Consider the following 14,905-nt stretch of genomic DNA (forward strand, 5'->3'; position numbering starts at 1 on the left):
ACCATGCCCAGCTAATTTTTGTATTTTTAGTAGAGACAGGGTTTCACCATCTTGGGCAGGCTGGTCTCAAACTCCTGACCTCGTGATCCCGGCCTCCCAAATTGCTGGGATTACAGGCGTGAGCCACCGTGCCTGACCAATAAAAGTATTTTCTAAATATTTAAACATTTCTGTTATAAATTAGTATATTGGGATAAATTTATTAGAATATTTTATTATATCCTCTTTACTGAACACATTACTAAGTTGTTAATTGGAGAATATGAGCAAGATTCATGTTAGTTATTTTTAATAAAACAGGTATTACTGTCTCTAAGCCAGTCCTGATCACCTATCTGGAGCAAGAAAAAGAGCCCTGGAATATGAAGTGACATGAGATGGTGGATGAATCCCCAGGTAGGTTAGAGTGAATACAACAGACAACATGGATGAGAGGTCCAAATCAAGAAGAAAGCAAGTCTTTAAAGTGATTTGGGAAGCTGTGTTCAAAAGGAAATAGTTTCTGGAAAACGTGAAATTTTTAAAAATTATACTCACATAGGGGCATCTTATGTCTTACGTTTATAAAATTTCTAAGAATTCTAATTTCCCTTCAGTGTTCTTCCTTCAAATTTACAGTGACAGCTAAAGTACTATTCATGACATACAAAAAGAGTGCACAATCTGACTTCTTTTTTCTTGTTTTTGTGGACAGAGAGATATCTCCATAATTTTGAGATACTCTATGTTAAACTATTTTTTAAGTTCTCTTTTTACATCACGTCTGAAATGCATGAGAGTGGTGGTTTCCGTTTCATTGGTTTTCTTGTTCATTTTTTCTGCACATTACATCCTGTTTTCATTACCATAGTTTTGAAATATAGTTTGAAATTATAAAGTATGATGTCCTTCTGCTTTGTTCTTTTTTCTTAAGATTGCTTTGGCTATTCAAAGTTTATTGTAGTTTCATGTATGTTTTAGGGTTGTGTTTTTCATTACTGTGAAAAAAAACACTATAATTTTGACAGGGTTTATTGAATCTAGAGATCACTTTGGATAATATGGCAGTTTCACAATACTTATTCTTTCAGTAGAAATAAAATATTTTTAAATTTATTTGTGTCCTCTAATTTTTTTCATTGATATATCTTTCACTTAAAAGATTTACAAGCTCCTTGTTTAAATTTGTTCTAAAATTAATTATTTCATTGCTATTGTAAATAAGATTTTTTTTCTCTCTTTTATCAGACTGTTTGTTTTAAGTGTATGGAACCATAACTTGTATGTTAATTTTATATTTTTAGTTTAAACAAGTTTTAATGTACTGTTTAGTTTTTTTTATATATAAGATTACATGGTCTACCAACAGCAACGTTTTACTTTTGGTCTTCAATTTCAATGACTTTAAATTTTTCTTTTGACTATTTCTTCATCCACATACTTTCAGTGCTATGTTAAAATAGAAGCATTGACAATAAGAAACAATTGTTTTGCAATGGGGTCTGTAAATTTAAAGGAGCAAACACCTCTTCAAGATTTTATAAACTGGTTTCAGAGAGCAAAAATAAATTTTTGTTTGGCCCCCCAATGTGATAGAATGCCCTCTGGGTTTGTGGTGAAGAAGGGTTGTAGCTTGGTCTTAAGGATGCTGGGTTTGCACAAGGGTTCACCTTTAGTTGTCTTGTTAAAAGGGGCTTGGATAGGCTGGGTGCGGTGGCTCATGCCTGTAATCCCAGCACTTTGGGAGGCCGAGGCGGGTGGATCACGAGGTCAGGAGATCAAGACCATCCTGGCTAACTCGGTGAAACCCCGTCTCTACTAAAAATACAAAAAAATTAGCCGGGCGTGGTGGCAGGCGCCTGTAGTCCCAGCTCCTCGGGAGGCTGAGGCAGGAGAATGGCGTGAACCCGGGAGGCAGAGCTTGCAGTGAACCGAGATCGTGCCACTGCACTCCAGCCTGGGCGACAGAGCGAGACTCCCTCTCCAAAAAAAAAAAAAAAAGGGCTTGGATAGTTGTAGTTCTCATTTAATTTTTGGACAGAGTGAATATCTTTCAGGACTTTGCTGTGCATTGCAGACCCAGGGGCAGGTTTCTGCAGTCGGGTCTGCATATGGTGTTCTTTATATCAGGATGTGATGAGAGTGGCTTTCACTGAGTACAAGAGAGAATTTTCCCAGGTCACTTTGGGTTTCTACGTAGGCAGAACCGGCCATGAACTGTGGCTCAGGGAGCTGGAAATGAGTCATGGAACTGCCTCAGGGACCACAGTAAAGGCCAAGGTCTGCAGGCCTCTCAGCATAGCTATAAATGGGTGTCTTCCTCTAGGCCTCTGGAAGAGCAGGACCTCCCCCAGACTGTGACTGGGAAGAGTTTGGGATGGTTACAGAGTAAGTTCAGAATTCTCACTGGAACCAAGTTAGGTGGAACATTTTCTTGTCTGTAGCCAACAACAGTAGTCCTGTAGTTTGCCACCTGAATGAGGGCCTGCCTTCTAAACAGAATTATCTTCAATCTTGGGCTTTAGCAGAGTTTCACAACTCCCTTCCTGGATCTCAGAACTCTCTTAAAGGCACTTTTTTTTTTTTTTTTTGAGATGGAGTCTTGCTCTGTCACACAGACTGGAGTGCAGTGGCGAATGCAGTGGCACGATCTTGACTCACTGCAACCTCCGGCTCCCAGGTTCAAGCGATTCTCCTGCCTCAGCCTCCCGAGTAGCTGGGATTACAGGTGTCCGCCACCACCCAGCTAAATTTTGTGTTTTTAGTAGAGATTGCGTTTCACCAGGTTGGCCAGGCTGGTCTTGAACTTTTGACCTCAGGTGATCCACCCACCTCAGCCTCCCAAATTGTTGGGATTACAGGTCTAAGCCAATGTGCCTGGCCAAAGGCACTTATTTTTGAGATGGGGTCTTGTTACATAACCCAGGCAAGTTTTAGTATTTTGACTGCAAGCAATTCTTTAATGTATCATGTAGCTGTCATTACCGGTGTAAACCATGATGCGTGATTCTCTTAAAAAGGCATTTTCGTCAGGAATGACTGACAAATTTTCTTGCTGTCAGGGGATAAGCAAATAGGATGCCTTTTTTTTTTTATCTTGTTAATGTCACTCTCCATATAAATTTTTACTTTATTCTCTACTTTAAATTTGTCTGCAATTTTAGATTCAGACATTTAGGGCAATATACTAGAATTTACATGTTGTGCCTGAATTAAATTAGGTAATTAGTATGCAGGCAGGCAAAAAGGAATTATAAAATTTTCAACCACTTTTGTCAGCCTATTTCTAAATAATAACATAGTTTATTTCCCAAATATTTGTTTTATATATGAGGCTCTAACCATATTCTTCTAAATATATGTATAATTTAGCAATGTAAGGTATTATTTGCTTCTATATTTGGATTACAGTAGTTTTATTTTGTTCAAAAATAGCAAACATTTAAAACAAAAAATTGGCAGTAGTTTCTTTTAAAAGCTTATCTATTAAAAGTTTCTCATTAGCATCTCCTGTTTATGATTGTATTTCCTTTTCTCTGAAATTTTATTGCCATACAATAGATATCAGTAATTTAAAATGCCTGCCTTCTGGGAATGCACAGTTACAGTCAAACATTGCAGTTATCTAGACAAATTATTTGTTAATGTACATTGATGTTGCCAACTAGATTTTATGAGTAAACATTTATTGTCTTGTAGTTCTATATTGTGGTTTTTTACTGTAAATTTCTTAATATCAGTTTATTGTGTTTTTGGTTTTACTTATGTATTATAATTTTAGATAATTGGCAATTCTGTTTGTATACTTTAAGTTAATGTGGGGTTTAATTAAAAGATAAATGGGCCATATGTCTATCACAATGAGATATGTGTGTGTTTATATCTGCAAATGTGACCCCAATTTTTGTTGTAGCTTATCTTGTATATGTTCTTTCTTAGCTCATTCTCTTTTTCTTTTTTTTTTTTTGTTTCTGTTTTTGAGACGGGGTTTTGCTCTTGTTGCTGAGGCTGGAGTGTAATGCACTATCTCGGCTCGCTGCAACCTCTGCCTCCAGGGTTCAAGCAATTCTCCTGCCTCAGCCTCCCAAGTAGCTGGGATTACAGGCATGTGCCACCAGGTCTGGCAAATTTTGTATTTTTCTTTATTAGAGACGGGGTTTCTCCATGTTGGTTAGGCTGGTCTCGGATTCCTGACCTCAGGTGATCTGCCCACCTCAGCCTCTCAAAGTGCTGGGATTGCAGGCATTAGCCACTGTGCTCGACCTCTTAGCTCATTTTCAATGTTGGTTTTATCTTGTCTAAGTGAGTAGCCTTGGAAATAGTCTCATTTTCGTCATGTGTTTAATGATGAATATGTATTTCCTTTGTGTGAGACAAACAGTTTGTGATTTGGAGGTAATTTTTAAAAAGATTTATAATTTGGTATTTTTTTCAGTTTTTTAAAAAGTAATTGTAAAAACACGTAACATGTAATTTAGTTTCTTAAGTCTATTTAAATATACATGTCACAGCCAGGCATGGTGGTGGCTCACATCTGTAAAACCAGGATTTTGAGAGGCCAGGACAGAAGGATTGCTTGAGCCCAAAAGATTGAGACCAGCCTGGGCAAAATGTGGAGACACCCTCTCTACATTTTTTTTCTAAGAAATAGCCAGGCAGGGTTGTGTGTACATGTGGTCTCAGCTACTTGAGAGAATGAGGGGCAGGGTTACTTGAGCCTGGGACTGTGAGGCTGCAGTGAGCCATAATTATGCCATGCACTCAAGCTTGGGTGACAGATTGAGACCCTGTCTCAAAAAAAAAAAAAAAAAAAATGTGTATTTCAGGTATGTTAACTATATTCACATTGTTATGCAAAAGACTTCTAGAAATTTTATATCTTGTAAAACTGAGACTCAATATCCATTAAATAACATTTACTCATTTTATGCTCTCTCCATCCCTTAACAAACACCCTTCCACTTTCTGTTTTTATGAGTGTGACTATTTTATATATCTTACGTAAGTGAAATCATAATGTCTATGATTTCACTACTGGCTGATTTCAGTTGACATAGTATTTTCAAAGTGTATCTTTAAATGTGTCAAGATTTTTAAGATTTTTTTTAAGGCTGAGTAATATTCCATTGTATCAAATATGTCTTGAAGGTCCTATGTTGCATATTTTAGACATAGATCAATAAATGGAATTGCTGTATTTGATAATTTATTTTTAATTATAAGAAGTACATTTATAACATAAAATAATGGATGCCTGCTTGTTTTCTACCGACAATCAACACGGATTTCTTTTTTTTTTTTTTTTTTTTTTTGAGACAGAGTCTCACTCTGTTGCCCAGGCTGGAGTGCAGTGGCATGATCTCAGCTCACTGCAACCTCTGCCTCCCAGATTCAAGCGATTCTCCTGCCTCAGCCTCCTGAGTAGCTGGGATTACAGGCACGTGCCACCACACCTGGCTAATTTTTGTATTTTTAGTAGAGATGGGGTTTCACCATGTTAGTCAGTCTGGTCTGGAACTCCTGACCTTGTGATCTGCTCACCTCGGCCTCCCAACATGCTGAGATTACAGGCGTGAGCCACCGCGCCAGCCAGTCCAACATGATGAAACCCCATCTCTACTAAAAATATAAAAATTGGCCAGGCATTGTGGCGGGCGCCTGTAATCCCAGCTTCTTGGGAAGATGAGGCAGGAGAATTGGTTGAACCTGGAAGGCGGAGGTTGCAGCAAGCTGAGACCATGCCACTGCATTCCAGCCTGGGCAACAGAGCAAGACTCCATTTCAAAAAAAAAAAAAAAGTTATCTTCTATGTCTAATTAAAAGATTTTTCACTTACGGTTTCAGGAAATAATCGAACTTAATTTTATCAGTATTGATATTCAGTATGGATAATTCAGTATGGATATTCAGTATGGATATTCAGTTTTAAAATTATCTTTTTTCTATTGTGTGCTCATGTCAATTTTGTGGGAGATTATTTGGCCATATTCAGAAGGGTTATTTCTAGGCTCTCTGTTCTTTCATCTGTTTATCTGTCTTTTTGTCAGTACCACATTGTGTTTGTTATTGCTGCTTTTAATATGTTTCAAAATCAGAAATTATAATGCACCTTTGTCTTTTTCATGGGTGTTTGGCTAGAGGTCATAATAAAATTTTAACATTTTAAACAATATTTCTTTAAAAAACTGCTGTTGGGATTTTTATGAAGATTATATTGAATTTGTCTACCACTGTAAGTTGTATTGACATCTTTAAAAAACTATTATTTTTTGATTCCTGAGCAAACATGTGTTGAAGAGTGTGTTTTATTTTCTTACATTTTGGGATTTTTTTTAGTTTTAATTTATAGCTTAATTCAGTTTTGGTCAGAAAACACAAAGTGTATAATTTTGGTCTTCTTAAATATATTTGTTGTTGTTGTTGTGTTTGTTGTTTTTGTTTGGAGACAGGATCTTACTCTGTCAACCAGGCTGGAGTGTACTGCCATGATTTTGGCTCACTGCAGCCTCAACCTACCAGGGTCAAGTGATCTTTCCTCCTCAGTGTCTCATGTAGTTGGGACTACAAACATAAAGTACCATGTCTGAATAATTCTTTGATTATTTGTAGGGATAGAGTATCACTATGTTGCCCAGGCTGGCCTCAAACTTTTAACTCCAAGTGATCCTCCTACCTTGATCTGTAAGTGTTGGGATTATAGGCATGAGCTACACCACCCAGCTGGCATTCTTAAATTTAATAAAACTTAGTATGTGTCCTAACAGAATACACCAGATGCAAATAAGAATATTGTGTATTCTCTTGCTTTTGACTGGAAAGTTTTGTACTCATGTGTTAAACCTTGTTGGTCTGTAACATGGTTTTGATGTTCATGTTCTCCAAACCTTATTCTGCAGTGTAATCCTTAATGTTGGATGTGAGACCTGGTGGGAGGTGTTTGGGTCATGGGAGCAAAATCTTCATAAATAGCTTGGCACCATCCTCTCAGTAATGAAAATGTTTACACTCCATTAATTCAAATGTAAGCAGGTTTATTAGAAGAACCTGGCTCCTTCACCTCATACTTGCTCTGTCTGTTATTATGTGACATGTACAGTTACTCTTCGCCTTCAACCATGATTGTAAGCTTGCTGAGACACTCACCAGAAGCAGATGCTGGCACACACTTTTTGTACAGTCTGCTGGATTGTGAGCCATATAATCTTTATTTCTTTATAAATTATCCACTCAGGTATTCCTCTATATGCAAAATGATTAATAAGGTCTGCAATGTCGTCTAGGTTTTATTTTCTTGTTGATTTTTTAATCTGAATTTTCTATTTATTATTAAAAATGGGGTATTGATGTCTACAATTATATTCTATGTATTTCTTGCTTTAGTTTTGTCAATATTTGCTTTATATATTTTGGAGACGTTATGTTATATATACATATACATACAGATAGGTAGATGGATATAATCATTATGGATTTGTGGTAAATCAACCTATTTTGTGAGTATGTAATATCAGTGTTTGTCTCATGTTAGCATTTGACTTAAAACATATTTAATACACAATTGTAGTTACTATTTTCATAAAATGTAGTTTTTTTTTTTTTCACTCTGTGGTTTTCAGCCTATTTGACTTAGTGCTGAAATGATTCCCTTGTAGGCAACATACTGTTTGCTTTTTTCTTAAGCTAGTAAAGCATTTTATTTTTTCTTTTTATAATTTCATTTATTTACTTGTTTATTCATTTATTTTTGAGATAGGGTCTCACTCTGTCAACCAGGCTAGTTGGCAGTGTTGTGATCATGGCTCACTGCAGCCTCAACTTACAAACTCAGAAGATTCTCTCATTTCAGCCTCTTAGGTAGCTGGGTTACAAGTGTGTAGCATCACGCCTAGCCAGTTTTTTGTGTATTTTTGGTTGAGACAGAGTTTTGCCACACTGTCAAGGCTGTTCTCAATCTTCTGAGATCCAGTGATCAGCCCGCCTTAACCTCCCAAAGTCCTGAGATTACATTTCTTTTTATTAAGTAATTTAATTTATATTTAAAACTGCTTCTTAAAAATGAAGTTACTGGTTTTATTGTAACTTTTATGTGTTCCTGAGTGGTATGTTTTTTCCTATTTACTGTTTTATTGCCTTAAATTTTATTTTAATTGTGTAGTGATGTGCTTCAATTATTTTTCTAATTTTGTTTTGCATAGTTTCTTTAATTATTATCTTTATAATCATGTTGTCTATTCATGTGTTTTCATGCTGCTGATAAAAACGTACCTTACCCTGGGCAAATTACAGAAGAAAGAAGTTTATTGGACTTACAGTTTCATGTGATTGAAGAGACCTCACAATCATGGTGGAAGGTGAAAGGCATGTCTCACATGGTGGCAGACAGAGCTTGTGCAGAAAAACTCTGCCTTATAAAGCCATCAGATTTCATGAGACTTATTCACTATCATGAGACCAGTACAGAAGAGACCTGCCCCTATGATTCAATTACCTTCCACCACATCCCTCCCACAACATGTGGGAATTAAAGATGAGACTTGGGTTGGGACACAGCCAAACCATATTATTTTAAAAAATGGAGTTTACATTAAATATCTTAAAATTCAAACAATATACTTTAATTTAATGACAACTTCAATTGAATATAAAATTATACCTCTATGTTTTTCAGTTTGTTATTAACATTAAAAATTTTTAGGCTGGGTGCAGTGGCTCACGCCTGTAATCCCAACACTCTGGGAGGCCAAGGTGGGCGGATAACCTGAGGTCAGGAGTTTGAAACCAGCCTGACCAACATGGAGAAACCCTGTCTCTACTAAATAATACAAAATTAGCCAGGCATGGTGGTGCATGCCTGTAATCCCAGCTACTCGGGAGGCTGAGGCAGGAGAATTGCCTGAACCTGGGAGGGAGAGGTTGCAGTAAGCCAAGATTGTTCCATTGCACTTCAGCCTGGGCAACAAGTGCGATACTCCATCTCAAAATAAAATAAATAAATAAAAATTATTTTGTGTATTTATTAACATATTTATGCAGATTGTATTCTGTTTTAAATATTTTACAGAGGAGCTTTAAGGGTTTTATGCATCATTATTATGATAGTAAAGATTTCTATATTTGTATATTTACATTTAATATAGACTTTTATTTTATATGTGGTTTTGTTAGACAAAATAGGAGGCAGGAGACACCCAGTAGGTGAAACTGGAGGATTTTATTAAGGTGCATCCTGGCACAATGGATTCACATCCAAAAAGCTGAGCCCTGGACAGGGCTTGTCTTTTATACATGCATGGGCCATCTAGTGGCGCAAAGCTCGTGGTGCAAGTAAGCAGGCTCACAGAAGCAGAACAGAGGCAGTTAATCAAACAGTGACAGGTTATGCTGACCTTGCAGCTTCATTGGAAGGGAAACGAATTTATCAAACTAAAGCAGGCCTTGCAGCTGGTACATGTCTTACTCAAGCTCGTCTTGTAACCTTGTCATGTTATCCAGAACAGAGAAACTGGAGTTGTTGTGAAGTAACCTTGAGTTTCACTAAGGAAGGATTACTAAGGGGAGGAGGAAGCTAGGAGAGGAGGAAAAATTGTTTTTCCCATCATTGCTCTATGGGAGGAGAGGGGATAAGGACTAGTTTTCTTTACATCCTCTACTTCATTTCCCCCTTTGAGGCTTTTTATAAATGACATTTAATAGCATCACTATGACTTAATTTTTCATGAAAAGGCAAGTTTTCTTCATTTGGCAAAGGCTGATATTTAGTTAGGGTCATTAGTTGTGTAGTAGTTTGCCTGGTTACAAGAGCCTCTGTGGCCGTTTAGATGTTTTTGACAAGGAGGGGTAAGAGACAAGGGAGTATGAGGCAGACTCCTAATATGGCTAGAACTATTCTTACTAAGGTTTTAAATTCTCCAAGGGATGAGAACTAACCCCTGAAGAGGGAATCTGGAGACCATCCTTTCCAAGTCTTGACTGGAATATGGGCTAATTTTTGAATTCTTGCAGCTTTTTGTTTGACGACCTTTCCATTGTCATTGATTTTTAGACAGCAATTAGTTAGGCTGAACTTTCTACATACTCCTCCCTCTTGGGCTAGGAGGTAGTCTAAAGCCAGTCTATTTTGATAAACAGCATTTCTCATTTCTGTAGATTTCCGAGCCAGCAAATTTAAGGCTCTTGCAGTATCATTTGTAATGATCTCCAGTACTGCCTGCAACCATATGATGTGATTTAGCATGTAAATAGGGGTGCGGTATCTCCATGATCCATCTGCCCATGTGGCTGGGCCATAGTATTGCATTATTCTTTCAGGTGGCCATTCATTATCTTTAATTCTTTATGGTTATTCCCCTTTTATTTCTTTTGACCTGACATGAACCTCCAACTAGGTTCTAGGTAAGGACTTTGGGTCGTAACATATATAAGGCTGGCCACTTCCTGGGTTGCAGATTGAGTAGGTTATCTGGTTGTGTGTACAAGTTCCTCAATGGGTCCCTGCATACCTATAATAAGTGGTAGAACAGGGTTCTAGTCATGGTGCTTCCTGTCTATGTATTGTCAGTGCAGTGGGGGCATCCTTCTAAGGATTCTCCCTTTAACATGGTTAAAGGGAATAGTAAAAGTAATGAATAACATATTTATACCTAGCATGGAGAGAAGAGGTCCTTTCCTAGAGGAGGAGGTTGAGCAAAGCAACAGGACAATAGTAAAACAATTAATATTACAAGGAAAGTTTCCAGACGTAAGATTTCTAACCACTTTTACTTTCCTGATGATGCCTCGCGCTTTGGCCGTACATAGACGAGTCAGCTTCTGGGGTGACTAGAGCAGGGCTGTTGTTTCCTCAAGCTTCTGCCGTGTGTAGACTGGTCAGCTTCTGAAGTGACCAGAGCAGGGCTGTTGTAGTCTTCTTTGGCACCTCAGTCCCATCATAGGATCAGCTGGGTTGGATGGCCTGGGTCCTGCTGGCTGGTCCACTTGTCCTGGGCTACCAGTTTCAGCCAACTGTGGTGAATCCAAGGCACGATTCCTGCAACTTTAGCAGCAGTGAGTAGACAAGATTACAATATGGGGCCCATCCCATATGGGTCCCAGTGTTGTTGGATTCCATTTTTTAAACTAAACAGAGTCCCCGGGTCTAAAGGGATAAATTGGGTCTGCGAGGCTTATGGGCATTCTTTCCCATACCCAGCCATGAATTTTTTGCATGGCTATTCTTAAAGCCTGCATCTCTCCTTAAGGCTAATTCCTCTAGTTCACAGAGATCACCTTTAAATTGGCCGAACAAGATCTCATAGGGTGAATACCCAGTTTGTTTGGTGGGGGTGTACCTCACTCAGAGGAGGACCATGGGCAGGACCTGATCCCACCTTAGATGAGTTTCTTGGCAAAATTTTTTTAGTAGCTGTTTGAGTGTCTGGTTCATGTGTTCCACTTTTTCTGAGCTCTGTGGCCAGTAGGCTATGTGTAACTTCCACTTTATTTTCAATAACTGTGTTAGTTCTTGAACTATCTTGGCTATGAATGCTGGTCCATTGTCTGACGCTAGAGTCAGGGGCAGTCCAAATCCAGGGATAATGTCTCTCAACAGTACTTTAGTTACTTCTCGTGCTTTCTCAGTCCTGATGGGGAAAGCCTTGACCCATCCTGAAAAGGTGCAGACAAGTACTAACATGTTTCAATATCCCCCTGCTTGGGGCAACTCCATAAGCAGATTTTCACAAGGTGCGGCCCCTATTTCCTGCATTCCCAGGGTCCTGGTGGGCCCCTGTATTGGGTTTTTCTGGGCACAAGTTAGGCATTGTTCACAAATGGCTCATGTGATGGCAGTGAGCCGTGGCACATAGAAGTGGTGTCCTAATAGCGTCTCTAGTGCCGTTTTTCCCGTGTGAGTTCTTTGGTGGAATTGCCTCACAAATTTGGAGGCCACCATTTCGGGGATGGCTAGTCTCACACATTAGATAATTTCCACCATCCTCCTTCAATATGTTCTCCAGATTCTTGGGCAAACCAGGCCCTGTCACTTAGAGAGTAACTCCGGGTCTCCTGGAGGGGAGATTGTGGGAGGAGAGGCATGGTCAGGGCTTCTTTTCTAGGGTGTGGAGCAGTCATTGCTGTCTGTCTTGCTTCTCTGTCTGCTTTTCCATTTCCCTTGGCCTCCTGTGTCCCTGACTTCTGGTGTCCTTTATAGTGCATAACAGCTACCTTCTCTGGGGCTCATACAGCATCTAAGAGCTGTAGAATTTCTTCTTTGTATTTTATTTCTTTGCCCCTGGCAGTTAAAACTCCTCTCTCCTTATATATAGCTCCATGGACATGCAATGTGGCAAAAGCATATTTGGAATCAGTATAAATATTGATCTTTTTGTCCTTTGCTAGCAAAAGGGCTCTTGTTAGAGCTATCAGCTCTGCTTTTTGGGCTGAAGTGTCTGTGGGCAGAGACTGAGCTTCCACCACTGAGTGCAATGTTACTACTGCATACCCGGCCCATTGGACTCCTTCCAGTACAAAACTGCTTCTATCTGTAAAGTACTCAATATCTGGGTCCCTGAGGGGTTGGTCTGTAAGATCTCTCCAGCTTGAGAATACCTCATCAACTGTGTCTATACAGCAATGAAGAGGGCCTCCTGGTTCTGATTGAATTGGGAGCAAAGTAGCTGGGTTTAGAGTGTTCACAGGCTCTAGAGTTACGTGAGGATTTTTGCATAGAAGCCCTTCATGCCAACTCATTATTGGATTTGATAACCAATGGTGCCCTCTCTGATTGATTAATGTTATAACTCAGTGCGATACTCAGGTGGTTAGTTGCTGTCCTAGAGTTAGTTAGTCAGCTTCCCATGCCAGTAGGGCTGTGGCAGCTAATGCTTTGAAGCATGGGGGCCATCCCAGTGCCATGGAGTCCAACTGCCTGGATAAGTATGCCACCAGGCGATGCCATGATCCCATGACCTGAGTTAGGACTCCTATAGCCATTCCCTTTCACTCATGGACCTATAGAAAGAAAGGCTTAGTTAGACCTGGCAGTCCTAAGGCTGGAGCCCTAGTTAAGGCTTCTTTGATTTGTTTAAATGCCTTTTCCTGGTCTGCCTCCCAGAGGAGGGGCTTCTTCCCCCCCTCCCCCACTTCTAATGTGACCATGGGCTCCTGGGGGCCTAGGGAGAAGGAACCCGGTTGGTCCTAGTCCTCATATTCTTAATTCTCTGCCAGCCCGATCAGGTCAGCATCTGGCTCCCTCAGGGTGTGGCAGCCCTTGGCTGGGGGCCTCTTTGTTTCATAGCCTTTGCCATTCTCTTCATTGTCCTCTGGACATTCATTTTTCTATGTCCCTTCTTTTTGCACTGCACACATTGACCTCCCCTTAGCCTCAGCCATCTCTTGGCTCGCTGTTCAACTTGGCCTCTTCCATGCCCACACCCATGTGAACGTTCGCGTCCCTTTACAATGTTAATTTTCCTTTTTGTGAGGGCTGCTGCTAACAGGTTGGCCTTTTTCCTAAGCCTCTGCTCTGTTTCCTTTTTTGCCTCTTGGTCACAGTTAATGTACACCTTGGTGGCCACTTCTATAAGCTGGGTGGCATTCATGCCTGCAAAACCCTCTAGCTTTTGCAGCTTCTCTCTGATGTCACCCTGGGCTTGCCTTACAAATGCTGCATTCACCATGCACTGATTTTCAGCAGCCTCAGGGTCAAATGGAGTGTAAAACTAAAATGCCTCACAGAGTCTCTCATAAAACTGGCTAGGGCTCCCATCAATTCACTGGAGTACTTCAGAGACCTTCCTTATATTGATTGCCTTTTTTCCACCTTCCCTCAATCATTGCAGCTGTGCTTCTTAGTACCTTTGCAGGCGCTGAAGCTGGGTTGCATCATTTGTGTCCCAGTTGGGATCTGTTTCTGGGAATTGGCCCTGAGCATATGCCTGGACATTAAGGGTGCCTTCAGGCACACTGGCTTCTAGCCAGCAGAGAGCTGCCTGGGCTATCCTTTGACACTCCTCGGTGTTAAACAGCGTTAGGAGGAGATTCCTGCAATCTGGCCAGGTTGGATTGTGCATTAGGAAGATAGACTGCATTAGATCTATGAGGTCCTGGGGGTTCTCCATGTAGGAGGGGGTATGATGTTTCCAGTTTAGGAGATTAGTAGTAGAAAAAGGCTGGTAAATAAAAGTCTGCTGCCTCCCTTGGACCTGGCCCTGTTCATCATAATAAATAGGTCCCTGAGTTTTCTGGAGGGGCATCTGCAAAGCTCTGGTGTGGGCAAATTGAAGGTGGCCTGCTTGATCATCTCGACTTCCTTCTTCACCTCCTGGGACAGGGGCTCAGATTTGCCCCTTTAGGGTGTAGCCTGGGGCATGATACCATCTGAGTTGGGCTGCTCAGTGGCCGGCCTTGGTAAAGGTGGGTAGATTGGTGCATAGGGAGTTCTATCTCCTCCGGTGGTTCCTCCAAAACTGGTTTTTCCTGTCTTTCCTGTGGCTTTCCCTTTGTCTCTGTGGCTTCCAGCAAAGCTGATTTTTTTTTGGTGGCTTAGGCTCAGCTTGAGCAAAAAGCTGCCAGGCAAGTCTGCAACCATGCAGGTCGAGTCTGTACTATATTTAACCATGAGTCCATACAAGGGAACTGGTCTAGGTGCCCTGACTGTCCTCTGACCCCAGTTACCACCTTAAATACACAGCCAATTGTTTCCTTATCTACATTTCCTTCAGCTGGCTATCTAACATCAAAAGAGAGCCATTGTATTTCACAGAGAGTTCTCAGCCTCTGGGGGTCAACTTAATTCCATAGTCCCCCGAATAACCTTTCTTAAAGTTCCTTAACATACATTCTAATCGGGTGGGTTTTGGTGAATTCCCTCCCATTTCCTCCTCAATACAGCACAACACATTCATTCTTCCTTTCGATTCAGACCAATTAAACCATCCCTCTTGCAGGA

General features: G+C 40.2%; 1 long non-coding RNA gene across 3 annotated transcripts in view; it reads left to right on the forward strand.

The window, feature by feature from the left end:
• Positions 1-14,905, forward strand: part of LOC101128106 (uncharacterized) — a 129,241-nt gene that overhangs the window by 56,094 nt on the left and 58,242 nt on the right. For 2 of the 3 annotated variants that reach the window (XR_008674316.2, XR_008674320.2), the window contains exon 3: positions 301-396. This is a non-coding gene — a long non-coding RNA (uncharacterized lncRNA). Of the gene's footprint in view, positions 1-91; positions 146-300; positions 397-14,905 lie in introns of those variants that run through there. The other variant, XR_010131930.1, reaches the window with a different exon arrangement.

Source organism: Gorilla gorilla, chromosome 20, assembly GCF_029281585.2.
Source record: "Gorilla gorilla gorilla isolate KB3781 chromosome 20, NHGRI_mGorGor1-v2.1_pri, whole genome shotgun sequence".
NCBI lineage: Eukaryota > Metazoa > Chordata > Mammalia > Primates > Hominidae > Gorilla > Gorilla gorilla.